Source organism: Phyllobates terribilis, unplaced genomic scaffold (genome assembly GCF_046119375.1).
Source record: "Phyllobates terribilis strain yellow unplaced genomic scaffold, ASM4611937v1 Scaffold_8__6_contigs__length_399053987, whole genome shotgun sequence".
Taxonomy (NCBI): Eukaryota; Metazoa; Chordata; class Amphibia; order Anura; family Dendrobatidae; genus Phyllobates; species Phyllobates terribilis.
The window spans coordinates 33,763,518-33,783,872 of record NW_027362768.1 but is presented as its reverse complement, the minus strand read 5'-3'; the positions used below and the strand labels follow the sequence as shown (position 1 = coordinate 33,783,872).

Below are 20,355 nucleotides of genomic sequence, written 5' to 3'. Positions count from 1 at the left end.
TAAATATTATGGCTGTGGTTACCTATAGTTAATTAGTGATTTGGGGGGATTTACCCCTGTACTGCTTGGATACACATATGAGGATTCCTATAGGTTGTGCCCATAACTTTTTATTGCCTACTACTTACCGTTCCCCGCTTGCGAATGTTGTTGCATTTGTTTTCCTCCTTAAAACCTTAATGTTCTGGCATATATGTATATGTTTTAAATACATTTATAATAAAAGTTGTTAATTTTATGTGGTTATGATTACTCTATTTTTGGGTGTTTACACTTAATGTTTTGGTTATTCTGCAGTTAGCATGACATTTCTGCAATGCCATAAGTCAAATATTTTTCTGTTAAGAGCCTATTGTTTTGCCCGACAATATTTAATTTTTATCGTTCCTTTTTTGAGGTGTGTATAACTATCAGTTTTAATTACAATTCTGGTAAGGTGGAATATACTTATATATAAAGAAAAAACCGGAGGCAGCACACCAAAAAAGTGTACAAATGATAACAATTTAATTTGCAGGACCATTGTGGTGAAGTTTCATTTCTAAAATGTAAACCATTTTGAAGCTTGAAAAAGGTTCACATTTTTTAACTGTAACGTTGCCATAATGGGACTATAAATAAAATAGTAACTTTTTGTGCATTTTTTTGGTGTGCTGCCTCCTGTCTTTTCTTTTTATCTGCATGCTTTACTATTTAACAAGAAGGCATGGAGGCCATTGTTAGGTTTTGCCAGAGCAACCATTGGCTTCCCACAATCACGCGGCCATTAAATATTTGTTAAAGAGAGCATCAAGTATAATTATATACGCATGTGATAGCTACACCCGTGTCTTACACATGACAGAGGGTGGAGGCCCCTTTTCCATAGAGAGCAACCCAGCGGCTCCTGCATTGGAATCCATCCTGCCCTCATGATGTAGCATCCTGTGCACCAGGGGCGGACACTAACTGCTTGGGGCCCATGTGCAAGAAATGTGTCTCGGCCCCCCACCTTTTATGGCGGCAAAGCTACAGATGTATATATAGCCACACACACATATATACCTCTTACATAGCCTCCTTCATAATGTATATTGCCTTCCCTTATTACACAATGCCCTGTCTTGTTATGTACAGCACTGTCCCTTATATATCGAATAATATAGCCCCCTGTTTTTAATACATACCGTCCTCTCTTTTTAGATTTATAATGCAATGACTGCTGATGGAACAAGGGAAAGCTTCTTTTCTAATGGTGGAGCTGATGGACTGGTTTTCTGGTCACCGGCTGCTCCGTCAGCTATCATTTTATATTTAACAAGAGAGGAATATGTCATAAAAGAGGGCGCTTTGACTGACAAAAATAACAAGAATACGCTACGTAAGGGACAGGACTGAACATAACAGCAGAGGAAGCTATATAATAAGAGCCTTATATAACTAGAGAAGATGGTAGGTAATAAGGGAGGGTCTTATATATACACTAGATGGTGGCCCGATTCTAACGCATCGATTATTCTAGAACATGTATGTGGCCGACCGTGCGCAATCAGCAGAGCGGTGTTTAAATTTGGCGCCAAAATCGCTGATTGATCGCGGCCGGAAACCGCGACCAATCAGCAAAACGGTGTTTAAATTTGGCGGCAATATCAGTGATTGGTCACGGGTGGCGGCCGCGACCAATCAGCTAACTGTGTTAGTGAGGACCGGAGAGCTTGTTTAAATTTGGCCCTAAAATCGCTGATTAGTCGCGACCGCGACCAATCAGCAAAACGGTGTTTAAATTTGCCACCAATATCGCTGATTTGTCGCGGTCGGCTGTCGCGACCAATCAGCAGAGCGTTTTTTAAATTTGGCGACCAATCAGCAGAGCGGTGTTTAAATTTGACGCCAAAATCGCTGATTGGTTGCGGCCGGCGACTGCGACCAATCAGCAAAGCGGTGTTTTAAATTTGCCGCCAATATCACTGATTGGTCGCAGACAGCTGTCGCGACCAATCAGCAGAGCGGGGTTTAAATTTGGCGCCAATAATGCTGATTGGTTGCAGCCGGCGACCGTGACCAATCAGCACAGCGGTGTTTAAATTTGGCGCCAATGTCGCTGATTGGTCGCGGCCGGCGGTCGCGACCAATCAGCAGAGCGGTGTTTAAATTTGGCGCCAATATCGCAGATTGGTCGCGGCTTGAGGTCGCGACCAATCAGCAGAGGGGTGTTTAAATTTGGCGCCAATAATGCTGATTGGTCGCGGCCGGCGACCAATCAGCAGAGCGTTGTTTAAATTTGGCGCCAATCTCGCTGATCCCAGGTCACTGCTGTCAACAACATGGTCAGAGGTATTAAGCCACTTTTATGGGCTCACAATAAAACGTTCAAAATATGTTAAGGAACATGCTTTCCAGGGTAAAGACTTGTGTATAAGGTAAAATAAATTACCAAAAACAAAAATACTCCTCCACACCTTGGGCTATGTTCACAAGTAGCATTTTTTATTCGGTCGTCCATGACAGCACCACGTGAGAGAGAGGATCCGCCCATCAAGGACAGGAAACCTACAGGTTAAAAAGGGCGGCCCTCTCTTCCCGCTTCAGTTTAGGTTTCCTGTCCATGATGGGGGACCTTGCAGGCTTACCTGCAGAAGATGGACTCCTGTCCCAGAGAGGGCCACAGCAGGTGGTTGGAGCCGGTCCGTCCCGGTCCTCTGGAGACGCCACGGCAGGGCTCATGGGGGCGCCTCCGTGAGCGTTGCGGCAGGCGCGACATTGCCTCACGGGAGGTAGATGTCCGCCAGGTGTGGGGCCGCTAGCGGGCTTCCTCCCCCCCCCCGCTACCGCTTGCAGGAGATCCAGGTCGCGCCGGCGGCGCACGTGACGGGCGCGACCTTCTGACGCGGCTTCCGGTGCGCCGGGCAGGAAGCCCTGTGACGTCACCGGAAGGGGCGGGGCTCGTTTGAATTTTTTGGCGTGAGCAGCTGAACGCCGGGGGATTGAGGACCAGGCGGCGAGTAGCCCACCTGGATCCCACCTGGACCTGGGGAGGAAGACCAAGGAGCAGGTAACGCCCTCCTGGGTAAAAAAAAAAAAAAAAAAATGGAAACACACACCCACACATGGTACCGGTATGGCCAGTATATAAATGGTCTGGTAACATACAGAGGTGCTTCCCAGCCCATTCTTACATTGTAAGCTATGGAAGATTCACAGGAGCTGTCACCTAGGCAACAACATCTGCTGCAGGAGCAGCCCTCTGGGGAGCCCTCACAACTAGTGGTGCAGCGTCATTCCCGGCTAGGGTCTGGTCGTACAACTAGAAGAGCTACCACTAAGAGCAGGAAGGACGGTCCGGTGCGGCGTGATTCCTCGCCATGCATGCTGGATTTTTCTGCTTCTACGGTACCGAAGGTTCTGTGGGGTGAGTGGAATCTTCGTGAAAGTTCTACTAATGTTTCCTCCTTCTTTCTATCTATGACTTTCTTTTAGAGCAAGAAATGTTCCTCGAAGTCCAAGCACAGAGAGTGTGCCTTATGCAGCTGTCCACTCCCTGATTCATATAGCAAAAGGTTATGTCAGCTTTGTATCAGCAAAATGATATCGGAGGAGACCCCAGATTTTTCCCTAGGCCTAAGAACTTTAATAAGGGAAGAAATAGGCAAAGCATTGCAAGGTTCAGAGTCTGGGCATATTCCTCAAGAAACCCAGCCGGGTTCAGACTCTGAGCTATCGGTCGCTTCCTCCTCCGCCTTCTCTTCCTCTGATAGTGAGCCAGATAGACAGTGCTTCCCCCTGAAGGAGGTCGATGCCCTAGTAAAAGCCGTCCGATCTACAATGGGGATAGTGGACTCGAGGGTAGAGAAGTCAGCTGAGGATGTTATGTTTGGTGGTCTGGGGCTAAAGAAGAGAAGGGTCTTTCCAGTAAATTCAAGGGTGAAAGACCTCATTGATAAGGAGTGGAGAAAGCCTGACAAGAAGGGTAGTGTTCCTCCATCCTTTAAAAGGAAATATCCGTTTGAGGATGCTATGTGTTCCTCCTGGTTAAAAGCACCCAAGCTGGATGTTGCTGTTACTAAAGCAGCGAAAAGAACTTCCCTCCCGTTTGATGATATGGGTGCATTGAGAGATCCCCTAGACCAGTGATTTTCAACCAGTGTTCCGCGGCACACTAGTGTGCCGCGACACATGGTCGGGTGTGCCGCGGGGAAAGTTCCAAAAACTATGGTGCCCCCTGTGTTTTGTTTCCCGGCAATGCGCTCGATGCGCAGTCACGCCTTCTTACAATGTAGGAGACGTGTACAATAACACATGCGCAAGCTTTGAACCTCGCACGACTTAATGACGTCACCGAGGCCGGCGCGTCATCCTGAGAGCGGAGAGACTCTCGCATTTGCCCGCCGCCAAGGTAATGCCCGCCAATAATGCTGACTATATGAGCTTTTGCCTGAGTATATGAACTGTTGGCAGAATACTCAGCATATGAGCTGGTACTTTTAGTACTCCAGCAGTATACTGCATATAACAATGAGAAATGTAAAATGAGAAATACTATAGTCATGAGGCTGGAGTACTACAAGTACCAGCTCATATGCTGAGTATATGAGCTGGCACTTGTACTCTGGCCTCATGGCCATAGTACTTCTCATTGTACCCCTTTATATTGCAGTATATGAGCCACATAATAATCAGCACCATATACTGTGGCGCTGTACAGTGCACATCACCACAGTATATGATGCTGATAATCATGTGCTCATATACGTGGGACTGTATTTATGAGGTTACATGGGATTGAATATATGAGGGGGTTATCCTTTTTTATTTCACTTTTTTAAAATAAATAATTTATTGAAAGGACCTCTGCCAGGCATATTTCACTCTTGAGGGCTAAAAAAGTAGCTCTTGTGTTGGTAAGAAGCTGATTTAAAACCCCCAAGAGTGAACTCCGTAAGAGTTGTATGTATGGAATAATAAATGATATTAGTACCGTTCTTCAGCAGTCATGTCCTGCTTGAATTGACTCTAGTGGCGTAGCACTTGGCAGCCGGCTCTATTCTACTTATAGAGAAAGCTGAGTGCTACGTCACTAGTGTCAATTCAAGCAGGAAATGCAGACCGTAGTAATATAAGTTATTATCACACACATACAGCTCTCGCGAAGTTCACTCTTGGGGGGTTTAAATCAGCTTCTTGTCACCACGAGAGCTGCTTTTTAAGCCCTCAGGAATGAAATATGCCTAGCAGGGTCCTTTAAGTGTGGCAGATAATGTAATACTCTTCTATTTTAGTGTGTGGCTGCGCACACTATCTCAGCAGTGATGGAGAAGTATTTGAGAATGGAAAAGGCAAATGCCGAACAGGACCCTGGACACAATTCTAACCCAAATGAAGGCCCTAGTATGAGAGTTCGACAAAAGAAAAAAGACAAGACGGTGAGCTCAAGGCAATACAGTGAAAGCTATCTTTCATTTGGATTTACTTCCACTGGGGATGCGCGACAGCACCAACACCACTGTGCTTGGTGTGTGGTGAGAAGCTTTCCAATAGCGCTATGGTGCCAAGCAAACTTAAACGCCATCTCCAAACGAAACACCCTTCCGTTCAAAATAAACCGATGGAGTATTTTGTACGCTTAAGTACAAACAATGAGAAAGGGGAAACTTTTTTGAGAAAAAGCACAAAGGTAAATGAGAGAGCCCTCAAAGCTAGCTACCTTGTTGCTGAACTCATAGCTAAATCAAAAAAGTCCCACACTGTGGCAGAAACATTAATACTACCAGCTTGTAAAGCTATTGTAAATGAGATGCTTGGCCCTGAAGCAGCTAAAGAGATAGCTAAAGTGCCTCTCTCTGATAACACAATTGCCAGACGGATTGATGACTTGTCTGCGGACATTGAAACAGTTGTTTTGGAAAAGGTGCGCATCAGTAAGAAATTTGCCTTGCAACTTGATGAGTCGACGGATATCAGTGGACATTGTCAGTTGTTGGCCAATGTGCGTTTTGTGGATGGTGAAGCCATTAGAGAAAACTTCCTATTTTGCAAGGCACTGACAGAAAAATCAACAGGAGAGGCAATATTCCAAGTCACATCGGAATATCTTGATAAAAGTGGACTTACATGGGAAAACTGCACAGGTGTCTGCACTGATGGAGCCGCAGCCATGGTCGGGCGCATCAAAGGCTTTGTAAGTAGGGTTAAAGAAAGAAACCCAGATGTTCTTGCTACCCACTGTTTCTTGCACCGTGAGGCCCTCGTTGCAAAGACCTTACCAGCAGATCTAGCTTCTGTGTTGGATGATGTTGTGCGCATAGTGAACTTTGTGAAGACGCGACCTTTGAGATGTCGCTTATTTGCGTCTTTGTGTACAGAAATGGGAGAGGAACATAAAATCTTATTGCTCCACAACGGAGGTCAGGGGGCTGTCAAAGTGCTGGCCCGTGTGTATGAGTTGCGAGAGGAACTTAAAATATTTCTTACAAACGTTCTATTTCTCTTCAGCCTTCACAGAATGCCTTGACTGGGTTAGGGACCCATACAGCTCATTATCCGTTGCTGGAAAGGACATGACTTTAAAGGAGCAAGAGGAACTCGTTGAACTGAAGCAAGATCGCAGTTTAAAGCTAAAGTTTGCTGATCTTCCTTTGGACAGTTTTTGGTTATCTGTTGCCAAGGAGTTCCCCATTCTGGCCAACAAAGCTATTTTGACATTGCTCCCATTTTCAACCACATATCTATGTGAGCTGGGCTTCTCAAGCTTGACTGCGATAAAAACTAAAAACAGGGAGAAACTGAGAACTGTTGAGGAAGATCTTCGTGTGTGTCTTTCCACCATTCCTGCCAGGATATCCCTTTTGTGTTTATCGAAACAGGCCCAGGTTTCAAACTGAGTGAGTAAAATAAATTTAGAATCTATATTATTAACTATATGTATAATATGACTGTTTTAGTGTCATTTTGTGCTATTTTGGTTGGTGGTGTGCCCCAGGATGTTCTAAGTATAAAAAGTGTGCCGCGGCTCAAAAAAGGTTGAAAATCACTGCCCTAGACAGATGGGCTGATACTTTTCTGAAAGGGGCATGGGAGACAGCTGCGGGAGCACTGAGACCAACAGTAGCAGCTACCTGTACGTCCAGAGCCCTGATGGTGTGGCTTGAACAGCTAGACAGTCAGTTGAAGGATGGGACTTCTAGGAAAGACATTATTTCTTCCCTTCCACTGGTTCAGGGGGCGGCAGCTTTTCTTGCTGATGCATCTGTGGACTCGGTGAGGTTGGCAGCAAAGTCAGCAGCACTGTCAAATGCGGCTCGGCGAGCCTTGTGGATTAAAAGCTGGCCAGGGGATTTACAGACTAAGTCCAGACTGTGTACAATCCCGTGTGAAGGGGAATACCTCTTTGGTCAGACCATGGACGACTTATTGGAGAAAGCGGTGGGCCCTAAGAAGGGGCTTCCATCAGTACCTCTACCCTCCTTTAAGAGATCGTTCCGGAAGAGGAAATTTTTCCGGAAGAGATATTTCAGGGAGCAAGACACGTCTGATGAAAGAGGTCGAAAAGGTAGAGGTCTACTCTTTGGTCCGTCTCCAAAAATTGAGCAGAAGCCAGGGGATACACAATCAGCCCAGGTGGGAGGGAGATTGTCATTTTTTGTCCCAGCTTGGGAACAGATTTCTCATAGTAATTGGATTTTGAGCCTGATTAAGTATGGTCTTAAGTTTCAATTTAAAGCATTGCCTCACAAAAGGTTCATGGTTGTTCCCTCCAGTTCTTCCCCAGAATGCCAGGCTGCCCTCGTTTCGGAAGTACAAACCCTAATAAGAAAGCACGTCCTGATTGAGGTTCCGGAAGCTGAAAAGGGTCTTGGTTTCTACTCCCCGCTCTTCTTGATTCCGAAACCGGATGGAAGTTTCAGGACAATTATAAATCTGAAATCCCTGAATAATTTCCTTAAAATACACACCTTTAAAATGGAGTCTTTAAAATCCGTAATAAAGTTACTTTTTCCCCACTGCTATATGGTAGTGCTCGATCTCAAAGATGCGTATTACCATATCCCAATTCATAGTGATTACCAGAAATACTTGAGGCTGGCCATTGAAATAGACAGGGTGGTTAAACACTTCCAATACACTGCACTCCCCTTCGGTTTAGCTATAGCCCCACGGGTTTTTACTAAAGTAATGGCGGAACTTATGGCTCATATAAGAGAAAGGGACATTCTAATTATCCCTTACCTGGATGATCTCCTGATAGTGGGGAATTCGTTGGTTCAATGCGAGACCCACCTGCAGGAGACCATGTCGGTCTTAAACAGTTTGGGGTGGTTTCTAAATTTAGAAAAGTCTAGACTATCTCCACTCAAGGTACAACAATATCTGGGGGTCATATTAGATTCCAGGAAACAGCTATGTTGTCTTCCAGAAGAGAAAATTGATAGAATCCGGGAGTTGGTAGAACAATGTATACGTAAACCTTCTGTGTCTCTCCGTAAGGCCATGTCACTATTGGGAACCTTCACCTCCACTTTTCCTGCGGTTCGTTGGTCACAATTGCATTCAAGAGCCTTTCAGTGGGATGTGTTGTACAATAACGCAGCTTTAGAGGGGCATCTAGACCGTAAGTTTACGCTAGGTCCTCGTGCCATATGGTCCCTTCGTTGGTGGTTACGACAAAACAATCTTGCTAAAGGGGTTCCCTGGGAATGTAGTCCAACTGCAGTCTTGTCCACTGATGCAAGTGCTACAGGTTGGGGAGCTCACTTTGAAGGGAAATTAGTGCAGGGAACCTGGTCAAGCAGTGAGCAACAGTTGTCATCAAATGTTAAGGAGCTTCTGGCGGTGCAGCATGCGTTCAACGAGTTCCTTATATATTTTCAGGACCAGCATGTCCGTGCACTCTCGGACAATCAAGTCACGGTAGCTTACATAAACCACCAAGGGGGAACCCGCTCAAGAAACTTGATGAGGGTAGCGAACGCACTTCTGCTGAAAGCCGAAGATCACTGTCTCTCTCTTTCGGCTACTCATCTAAAAGGCAAGGAAAACATCACAGCGGATTTCCTCAGCCATATTTCTGTAAAAGAGGGAGAGTGGTCCCTAAATACATAAATATTCTCCAGAATCGTAGAAATGTGGGGCCTTCCGACTGTGGACTTATTCGCAACAAGAGCCAATCAGAAAGTGGAAAATTTTTGTTCCTTAGACCCCAGAGAAGGACCCCTGGCAGTGGACGCCTTCATGGTTCCCTGGAGATTTCCTCTGGCATATGCCTTCCCTCCCATGATCCTGCTCCCAGCGGTGATAAGAAAGATCAGGGCAGACCAGGCCAGAGTGATACTCATATGTCCCTTTTGGCCCAAAAGACCATGGTTCCCTTGTCTCCGGAAGATGTCCATATCAGATCCCTGGGTTCTTCCGGAGATTCCGGACCTCCTCACTCAGGGGCCACTTTCCCATCCTCCAACCCCGAGTCTACATTTGACGGCGTGGAATTTGAGAGGGTGTTATTGACCAACAAAGGATTCCCCGCAAATGTAGTGAATACTATCCTGGCTAGCAGAAAACCTGTTACCACCCGTATTTATGCCAGGACCTGGAGGAAGTTTCTGTCCTTTGCAGAAGTTAAGGTGGAGGAGGGGCCCCCTATTGGGAAAATTCTGGAATTTCTGCAGCGAGGCTTAGAATTAGGTCTCACTACCAGTACCTTGAAAGTACAGATGTCGGCATTGGGAGCTTTATTTTCTTCCAATATTGCAGATAACTATTGGATAGCCCGTTTTTTAAAAGCTTCCTTTAGGTGTAGACCCATTACCAAAGTAAAGATGTCTCCCTGGGATTTGAATTTTGTCTTATATGCCTTGACCAGTCCTCCTTTTGAGCCACTAGATTTAGTCTCCCCCAAAATTATTTTCCTAAAGACGGTCCTGTTAGTAGCCCTAACTTCAGCCAGGAGAGTTAGTGACCTACAGGCCCTTTCAATATGCCCTCCATTTACGCAAATTCTGGACGATAGGATTATATTTAAACCTGATCCAGCCTTTCTTCCTAAAGTGGCCACTCGATTCTATAGAACCCAGGAAATAGTTCTCCCAACTTTTTGCTTTCCACCCAAAAACAAAAAAGAGGAGAGACTTCACACTTTAGACGTTAGGAGGTGCGTACTAAGGTACTTAAAAGTATCACGTGGCTTTAGAAAGGATAAGTCCCTATTTATTTGCTATCAGGGGGCTAGGAAGGGTTGTAAGGCCTCAAAGGCTACAATCGCTAGATGGATCAAGGAGGCCATTTCCCTCGCATACTCCTCAGGGGATAAAGAGATACCGGAGGGATTGAGGGCACATTCTACCAGAGCGGTATCAACCTCCTGGGCGGAGAAGACAGGGCTTTCCATTGAGGAGATTTGTAAGGCTGCCACTTGGTCTTCTCCCTCTACTTTCTATAGGCACTATAGATTGGATCTGGGTGGCTCTGCAGATCTCACTTTCGGGAGAAGGGTGCTTCAAGCTGTGGTCCCTCCCTAATTTCCTTCGTCTCTGTAATTCTCTCACGTGGTGCTGTCATGGACGACCGAATAAAGCCTTAGTTACTTACCGGTAACGGGATTTTTTGGAGCCCATGACAGCACCTTTATATTCCCTCCCTTCACTGGTGTTGTGCACTCCTGTAGATTTGATTTCTTTTTGTGCACCCTTGTGGGAAATTGATGAAAAGTAATGTACTTAATGTGATTATGCTTTGTTATAACTAACCTTGGCGGTACTCTCATGCTCTGTTAACTAAACTGAAGCAGGAAGAGAGGGCCGCCCTTTTTAACCTGTAGGTTTCCTGTCCTTGATGGGCGGATCCTCTCTCTCATGTGGTGCTGTCATGGGCTCCAAAAAATCCCGTTACCAGTAAGTAACTAAGGCTTTATGTGTTTTTGCACTTTTGTATTGCTTTCAACCGTGACAAATGCATTCACCGGGAAATGTCATTTTAACATTTTACAACTTTATCTGGCCATGTGCTATGTGACACATGCATACAGTGCTGAAAAGACATGGGAACAGCATGGGGAAGACCCCTGGAGGCATCTCTGACTCCCAGGACACTGCCTAAAAGTGTGCCCATCAGAAGTGATTCTTGCTACATCAGAAGATGCAGACTTGCAACTATCCCCGAGCAAGTCCTTGTCCCGGGGCCGTGTTCAATTGTACCTCCCCCATTCCTTGCAATGTTAGCGCAAATATGCAGCCAACCACCCACCCACCCGCAGGCTGCAATACTATACTGCTAGCTTGCACTTGAAATGGGGCCTTTTAGTTTGGAGGAGGCCGAAGCTGGACACTACCTCATGGCTGCTTCGGCAGCAAGGTATCGATACTCAGTCCCCAGCCGCCCGGCGGCCGGGTGTCCACACACGGTCCCCAGCTGCCCGGGGGCGGCCGGGTGTCCATAAACGGTCCCCAGCCACCCCTAATTCTCCTAGTCACTTCCCCCACACTTTTCTTAGCCTGGCCTGCTTTAGGGCAGCATTGGACGAGCCCACCAGAGAACCAGACTTCCCCAGTGGGCCCTGGCTTCTCCATCAGGGGAGTTGAGAGTGTCAAGGTGAGGAGCATGATGATGATGATAGAAGTTAGCATCTGCTTTGTTTTCTTGGAATGCAAGCGTAAGTGTGCAGCCTGCTACCCACCCACCCCCAGGCTGCAATACCATACTGCTAGCTTGATTGCACTTGAAATTATGCTTTTTAGGCTTGTGGAGGCAGACGCTGGCCACAATGTCATGGCTGCGTCGCTGGCATGGTATCCATACTCAGTCCCTAGCCGCCCGGCGGCCGGGTGTCCACACTCGGTCCCCAGCCGCCAGGGGGCGGTCGGGTGTCCATACTCTGTCCCCAGCCGCCCCGTGGCCCGGGTGTCCACACTCGGTCCCCAGCCGCCCCTATTTGTCCCGGTGCGCCTTATACATAAGAGCGCATACCAAAACATTACCTGTGCCCTCCCCAGTGCATTTAGTGGGAAGAATAGCCTATTCCGCTGTAGTGTGTGCATGCCAACCCCCTGTTCATGGCACATTCGAAGATGCCTCCCGCCCTGCACCTGTCGTTGCAGACTTGCAACTAACCCCGTTCAAGTCCTTGTCCCAGGGCAGTGTTCAATTGTACCTCTCCCATTCCTTGCAAATCAAGCGCAAGTATGCAGCCTGCCACCCACCCACCCCCAGGCTGCAATACCATACTGCTTGCTTGCACTTGAAATTGGGCCTTTTAAGCATGTGGAGGCGGAATCTGGCCACCACGTCATGGCTGCTTCGGCGGCCTGGTATCAATACTCAGTCCCCACCCGTCTGGGGGCGGTCGTGTGTCCATAAACGATCCCCAGCCGCCCCTATTTCTCCTGGGAACTTCCCCCACACTTTTCTTAGCCTGGCCTGCTTTAGGGCAGCATTGGACGAGCCCAACAGATAACCAGACTCCTCCGGTGGGCCCTGGCTTCCCATCAGGGGAGTTGAGAGTGCCAAGGTGAGGAGCATGATGATGATGATAGAAGTTAGCATCTGCTTTGTTTTCTTGGAATGCAAGCGTAAGTGTACAACCTGCCACCCACCCACCCCCAGGCTGCAATACCATACTGCTAGCTTGCTTGCATTTGAAATTATGCCTTTTAGGCTTGTGAAGGCAGACGCCGGCCACCATGTCATGGCTGCGATGGCGGCCTGGTATCCATGCTCAGTCCCCAGCTGCCTGGCGGCCGGGTGTCCACTCTTGGTCCCCCGCCGCCAGGGGGCGGCCGGGTGTCCATACTCGGTCCCCAGCCGCCCGTATTTGTCCCGGTGTGCCTTATACATAAGCGCGCATACCAAAACATTACCTGTGCTCTCCCCAGTGCATATAGTGGGAAGGACAGCCTATTCTGCTGTAGTGTGTGTATGGCAACCCCATGTTCATGGCACATGCGAAGATGCCTCCCGTCCTGCATCTGTTGTTGCAGACTAGCAACTATCTCGTTCAAGTCTTTGTCCCAGGGCAGTGTTCAATTGTACCTCTCCCATTCCTTGCAATGCAAGCGCAAGTATGCAGCCTGCCACCCACCGACCCCCAAGGCTGCAATACCATACTGCTTGCTTACATGCACTTGAAATTGGGCCTTTTAGGCGTGTGGATGCGGAATCTGGCCACCACGTCATGGCTGCGTCGGCGGCCTGGTTTCCATACTCAGTCCCCAGCCGCCCAGCGGCCGGGTGTCCACCCTCAGTCCCCAGCCGCCAGGGGGCAGCCGGGTGTCCATACTCGGACCCCAGCCGCCCCCCGTGGCCGGGTGTCCACACACGGTCCCCAGCCGCCTGGGGGTGGCCGGGTGTTCATAAACGGTCCCCAGCCACCCTTATTTCTCCTGGGAACTTCCCCCACACTTTTCTTAGCCTGGCCTGCTTTAGGGCAGCATTGGACGAGCCCACCAGAGAACCAGACTCATCTGGTGGGCTCTGGCTTCTCCATCAGGGGAGTTGAGAGTGCCAAGGTGAGGAGCATGATGATGATGATAGAAGTTAGCATCTGCTTTGTTTTCTTGGAAAGCAAGCGCATGTATGTCGTAGCAGCTACGCCTGAGGTGGTCAGCATTTTGGTGCATATCCTACCTCCTCCGAGGATTGCTGGATGTTTTCCTGCTACTATCCCAGTTCTATGACCCCCGTTAAAACAAAGCTTCAGGTGATAAATTATGGATGAGGTGGTGGCAAAGGAGAAAGAGCAGGAGGAACAGGGACCATTCACATCAATATCAGGCCAGTCAACCACACATGTCTTTTAGGATATGTTTCTGTACCAAAAGGAGCGGTTTGGCTACACAGTTATAGGGCATACAGTGAGTGCAATACCTACTAAAAATTTCGAGGCACTACAATGCCTTTTGGAAGTGACATGGAGGTCAGAGGACCTTAACTAAACCGTTTTTTCCATTTATAGCAACTGGGTCTCCTGTACACTGTTGGCCTAAGCAGTTAATGGAAGGCTTTCCAAAAATTATGAGGAACTGCAATGCTCCTTGAAATAGAGGTGGATTACAGCGTACTAAAAACCTTCTACCCATTATTGGGGAGTGGGTCTTCCTTAGTTTTCGCCTTTGCATTGAAAAGCAAAAGCTGACTAAAATTAGGAGGAAATGCAATGCCTGTTGGAAGAGTCGTGGAGGTTAGAGGTAATTAAAAACAACATTTCAATGCCCCTTGGAAGAGCTGTGGAGTTCAGAGTGGTTTAACAAGACGGTTTTAATGCCCCTTGGAAAAGTGGTGGAGGTCGTAGTAGCTTAACAAGACGGTTTTAATGCCCCTTGGAAGAGACATGGAGGTCGCAGTAGCTTAACAAGATGGTTTTAATGCCCCTTGGAAGAGACATGGAGGTCGCAGTAGCTTAACATGACGGTTTTAATGCACCTTGGAAGAGACGTGGAGGTCGAAGTAGCTTGACAAGACAGTTTTAATGCCCCTTGGAAGAGTGGTGGAGGTCGCAGTGGAATAAAAAGACAATATCAATGCCCGTTGGAAGAGACGTGGAGGTCGCAGTACATTAACAAGACTGTTTTAATGCCCCTTTGATAATAGGTGGAGGTCACAGTAGCTTAACAAGATGTTTTAAATACCCCTTTGAAGAGCTGTGGAGTTCAGAGAGGTTTAACAAGACGGTTTTAATGCTCCTTGGAAGTGACGTGGAGGTCGCAGTAGCTTAACAAGATGGTTTTAATGCTCATTGGAAAAGTGGTGGAGGTCGCAGTAGCTTAATAAGACTGTTTTAATGCCCCTTGGAAGAGACGTGGAGGTCGTAGTAGCTTAACAAGACGGTTTTAATGCCCCTTGGAAGAGACGTGGAGGTCGCAGTAGCTTAACAAGATGGTTTTAATGCCCCTTGGAAGAGACGTGGAGGTCGCAGTAGCTTAACAAGATGGTTTTAATGCCCCATGGAAGAGTGGTGGAGGTCGCAGTGAAATAAAAAGACAATATCAATGCACCTTGGAAGAGACGTGGAGGTCGCAGTAGCTTAACAAGATGGTTTTAATGCCCCTTTGAAAAGTGGTGGAGGTCACAGTAGCTTAACAAGACGGTTTTAATGCCCTTTGGAAAAGTGGTGGATGTCGCAGTAGCTTAACAAGACGGTTTTAATGCCCCTTGGAAAAGTGTTGGAGGTCGCAATAGCTTAACAAGACGGTTTTAATGCCCCTTGAACAAGTGGTGGAGGTCACAGTAGCTTAACAAGACGGTTTTAATGCCCCTTGGAAGAGACGTGGAGGTCGCAGTAGCTTAACAAAACGGTTTTAATGCCCCTTGGAAGAGACGTGGAGGTTGCAGTAGCTTAACAAGATGGTTTTAATGCGCCTTGGAAGAGACCTGGAGGTCGCAGTAGCTTAACAAGATGGTTTTAATGCCCCTTGGGAGAGTGGTGGAGGTTGCAGTGGAATAAAAAGACAATATCAATGCCCCTTGGAAGAGACGTGGAAGTCACAGTAGCTTAATAAGACTGTTTTAATGCTCCTTGGAAAAGTGGTGGAGGTCGCAGTAGCTTAACAAGATGGTTGAAATACCCCTTGGAAAAATGGTGGAGGTCACAGTAGCTTTACAAGATAGTTTTAATGCCCCTTTGAAAAGTGGTGGAGGTCACAGTAGCTTAACAAGACGGTTTTAATGCCCTTTGGAAAAGTGGTGGAGGACGCAGTAGCTTAACAAGACGGTTTTAATGCCCCTTGGAAGATTGGTGGTGGTCGCAGTAGCTTAACAAGACGGTTTTAATGCCCCTTGGAAGAGACGTGGAGGTCGCAGTAGCTTAACAAGACGGTTTTAATGCCCCTTACAAGAGCCATGCAGTACAGCATCTTAAAAACATTATTCCCATTATTGGGCAGTGGGTCTCCCATAGTCTTTGCCTATGCCTTCCAAGCAAAAGCTGCCAAAAATTAGGACGGAGGAACTTGCAATGCTGGCAAACAAGAGCCATGCAGTACAGCATCTTATAAACCTTATTCCCATTATTGGAGAGTGGGTCTCCCATAATCTTTGCCTATGCCTTCCAAGCAAAAGCTGCCAAAAATTAGGACGGAGGAACTTTCAATGCTGGCAAACAAGAGCCATGCAGTACAGCATCTTAAAAACATTATTCCCATTATTGGGTAGTGGGTCTCCCATAGTCTTTGCCTATGCCTTCCAAGCAAAAGCTGCTAAAAATTAGGACGGAGGAACTTGCAATGCTGGCAAACAAGAGCCATGCAGTACAGCATCTTAAAAACATTATTCCCATTATTGGGGAGTGGGTCTCCCATAGTCTTTGCCTATGCCTTCCAAGCAAAAGCTTCCAAAAATTAGGACGGAGGAACTTGCAATGCTGGCAAACAAGAGCCATGCAGTACAGCATCTTAAAAACATTATTCCCATTATTGGGGAGTGGGTCTCCCATACTCTTTGCCTATGCCTTCCATGCAAAAGCTGCTAAAAATTAGGATGGAGGAACTTGCAATACTGGCAAACAAGAGCCATGCAGTACAGCATCTTAAAAACATTATTCCCATTATTGGGGAGTGGGTCTCCCATAGTATTTGCCTATTCCTTCCAAGCAAAAGCGGCCAAAAATTAGGATGGATGAACTTGCAATGCTGGCAAACAAGAGCCATGCAGTTCAGCATCTTAAAAACATTATTCCCATTATTGGGGAGTGGGTCTCCCATAGTCTTTGCCTATGCCTTCCAAGCAAAAGCTGCCAAAAATTAGGACGGAGGAACTTGCAATATTGTCAACACGGACCACGGTCACCCTGGTGGTATACAGGTGGTGGAGGCTGAGGATAAGGAGAAGAGCAAAATACAGCCGAAATGAGGAAGCGTATACCCATGTGTGGGTTTGAAGCGGTGCATGGGAATACACCTCCCAAAATAACACAGTGGATTTGACTTTGTTACTCTGCTGTCATTTGGTGGTGATGAGAAGTCTGGCCCAATCCAGACCTTGTTCATTTTGATAAGGGTCAGCTTGTCAGCATTGTCAGTTGACAGGCGAGTGCGCTTATCAGTTATAATTCCCCCAGCGGCACTAAAAGCGCGCTCTGATAACACGCTAGTGGCAGGGCAGGCCAGGACCTCCAAGGCGTACTGAGCGAGTTCATTCCAAGTGTCCAGCTTGGATACCCAATAATTAAAAGGCACAGAGGAACGCTGGTACGGTCGGCAAGGTACTCCCTCACCATCTTTTGAAACTTTCCACTCCTTGTGAGAGTACCCCGTGCCTCAGGGCCTGTCTGAAGGGAGGGTCTGAGAAAACTCTCCCAGAATGTTGACAGTGTTCCCCTGCCTCTGCTGGATTGGAGTTGCGTCTCTCTCGCCTGTACGCCTTGGTTGGGCAACGAACTGTGACCTCTGCCACTAGCGTGTTCAGATGTGAATTTTTTTAAGAGTTCTGCAGCAAGGGCCTTCTGGTATTGCCCCATTTTTGTAGACCTCTCCACCTCAGGAATAAGAGAGTGAAACTTCTCCTTGTAGCGGGGGTCTAAAAGTGTCACCAACCAGTAATGACTGTCACCCAACATTTTGACAACGCGAGGGTCACGGTTAAGGCAGCGTAACATAAAGTCAGCCATGCGTGCCAGACTGGTAATAGGCAAGACTTCCGTGTCCTCACCAAGATGACGACTGACCATGCTCTTCTCCTACTCCTCCTCCTCCTCCCCCCTCTCCTCAGGCCACCCACGCTGAACCGACGGTATGACAGTTGTACAGGTACTACCGTCTACAGCGCATGATACCAGCTCCTGTTCTTCCTCCTCTTCCTCCTCCTCCTCCTCTCTCTCATTGTCCCTCAATGCACGTTGGGATTAGATGAGGCTGGGCTGTGTCTAATCACCCGCTACGGCTTCTTGATCCATCTTTTTTGACTCCTCTTTAATTCTCTGCAGAGAGCGCTGCAAAAGACAGACAAATGAGATGCTGATGCTAATGATGGCATCATAGCCACTCACCATCTTGGTGGACTCCTCAAAGTTTGTCAGGATGGTACATGCCAGACATCCAAGTCCACTCCTGAGGTCTTATGTGTGGAGTCTGACCTGAATATCGACGGCCTTGTTGCAGCTGGTTCTCCACAACTGCTCTCTTCTGCTCACAAATCCTTTGCAGCATGTGGAGCGTAGAGTTCCAACGTGTGGGGACATCACACACCAGTCAGTGTGACGGAAGCTGCAAACTCTGCTGCAATACAGCAAGGGCGGCGGAAGCTGTAGCCGACTTGCGAAAATGAGCCGGCAGGCGGCGTACTTTCACGAGCAGGTCTGGCAAATCGGGGTACGATTTAAGAAACCGCTGAACCACGAGGTTAAGCACATGAGCCAGGCATGGTACGTGTGTGATCTCGCCTCGCCTCAGAGCCGCCACCAGGTTACGGCCATTGTCACACACGACCATGCCTGGATGTAGGTTCAGCGGTCTCAGCCACAGATCTCCCTGCTCTTTCACAGCTGTCCACAACTCACAAGCAGTGTGACGTTTATCACCTAAGCTTATGAGTTTCAGCACAGCCTGTTGCCGCTTGGTGGAGGCAGTACTGCAGTGCTTCCAGCTTGTAACTGATGTGGTGATATCTGAGATGGAGGCTGAACATGAGGAGGAAGATGATGCGCAGGAGCTGTACACTGTGGGAGCAACTCTGACTAACATACGGCCCGTAATCCTCGGTGTGGGGAGGATGTGTTCCGTCCCAAGGTCCGACTGGGTCCCGGCTTCCACTGTGTTTACCCAGTGTGCCATCAGGGAGATATACCGTCCCTGGCCACAAGCACTTGTTCACATGTCCGTTGTCAGGTGGACTCTCCCAGTAACTGCGTTGTTGAGGGCACGGCAGATGTTTTGGGGCACGTGCTTGTGTAGTGCGGGGATGGCACACCGGGCAAAATAGTGTCGGCTGGGGACCAAGTAACGAGGGACGGCCACCGCCATATGGTTGCGGAAGGATTCCGTCTCCACCAGCCTAAAAGGCAGCATTTCCAACGCAAGCAGTCGTGAAATGTGCGAATTTAGGACTGTGGCCTGTGGGGCATTGGCTGCGAATTTGCGCTTTCGTGCAAAGGTCTGGGATATGGACAATTGAACGCTGCAGTGGGACGTGGACGTGGACGTTGATGCTGTTTCTTGAGAAACTGCCATAACAAGTGAAGACTGAGAGTAGAGGGCATCTTTGCATGCAGTATGGACAGGGGATTGCCTTGCACACACAACAGGGGGTTCTATTGCACGCACAACAGCGGAAGAAGTAGTGGTGACACCCGCTGACACTGGTCGTGGACCCTGGGGTTCACCCCACAAAGTCGGGTGCTTTGCTGCCATGTGCCTGATCATGCTGGTGGTAGTCAGCCTGGCAGTTTTGTCACCGCTGCTGATGCTGGCATGGCAGTTGGTACAAATGGCCTTTTTGGGGTTATCAGCAGAGTCTTTAAAAAAATTCCAGACTCTCGAAGACCTACAGGTTGTACTGGCAACGTCCCTCGTGTTGGTGTTACGGGGAGCTATTGCCCGCCTTCTGTCTTCGGCCACCACACTGCTTCTTCCTGCCTGTTGGGGTGCTCTGCCTCCCTCACCCTGTGTGCTGCTGGCCTCGCTCTGCATGTCCTCCTGCCACGTTTGGTCAGTTACTAGATCATCCACCACCTCCTCCTCTTCCACTTGCGCATCACGATCCTCCTCCTCACTTCCTGGCAATTGTGTCTCATCATCGTCCACCTCTTGTGACACATTGCCAGCGTCGACTTCCTGTGGCCGTGACTGTTCAAATATTTGGGCATCGCTACATGGAATCTCCTCTTCCACCACTTCAAGCGGAGCAGGTGAGGGGCACAAATCTGGAAATGGACCAGTGAACAGCTCTTCAGAGTGTCCAACTGTGGGATCAGTTGCTGTCTGACGACACTCGGCATGGTGGGAGGAAGGAGCATCAGGGTGAGGATGAGTATGTGGTCGAGACTCACGGCTACTAATATTTGACCGTGTGGAAGACAGACCGGAGGTGGTGGTGCCCAGTTAACTGGAAGTATTATCTGCTATCCAATTAATAACCTGTTCGCAATACTGGTGTTGTTCTGTGCTTCCCTAGTAATTCGGTCAAGAACTGGGAGTGAGAAGATGTTGCTGTTGGTTGTGGCACATTTTCACCTTGGCCACGGCCCCGTCCTCTGCACGCACCATCACCAGAACGTCCAGTTCCATGTCCCTTTCCACACACCTTGCCCATTGTAAATGAAGTAAAATAGCTTACACTCACACTATCAATGGAAAAAGGGTGATAAAAAGGCAATTAGAACCATGGAAGAGGAAAACCACAGTTCTCTTTCTCTGGCCTACACCCGACTCTTTTAAACAATATGAACAATCAGGGAGACACTAT

The 20,355-nt window shown here is 48.0% G+C and overlaps 1 protein-coding gene across 3 annotated transcripts in view; it reads left to right on the top strand.

Moving 5' to 3' along the window:
• The window catches only part of CFH (complement factor H), a 1,056,626-nt gene that overhangs the window by 879,127 nt on the left and 157,144 nt on the right, over positions 1-20,355 (top strand). The window lies entirely within an intron of this gene.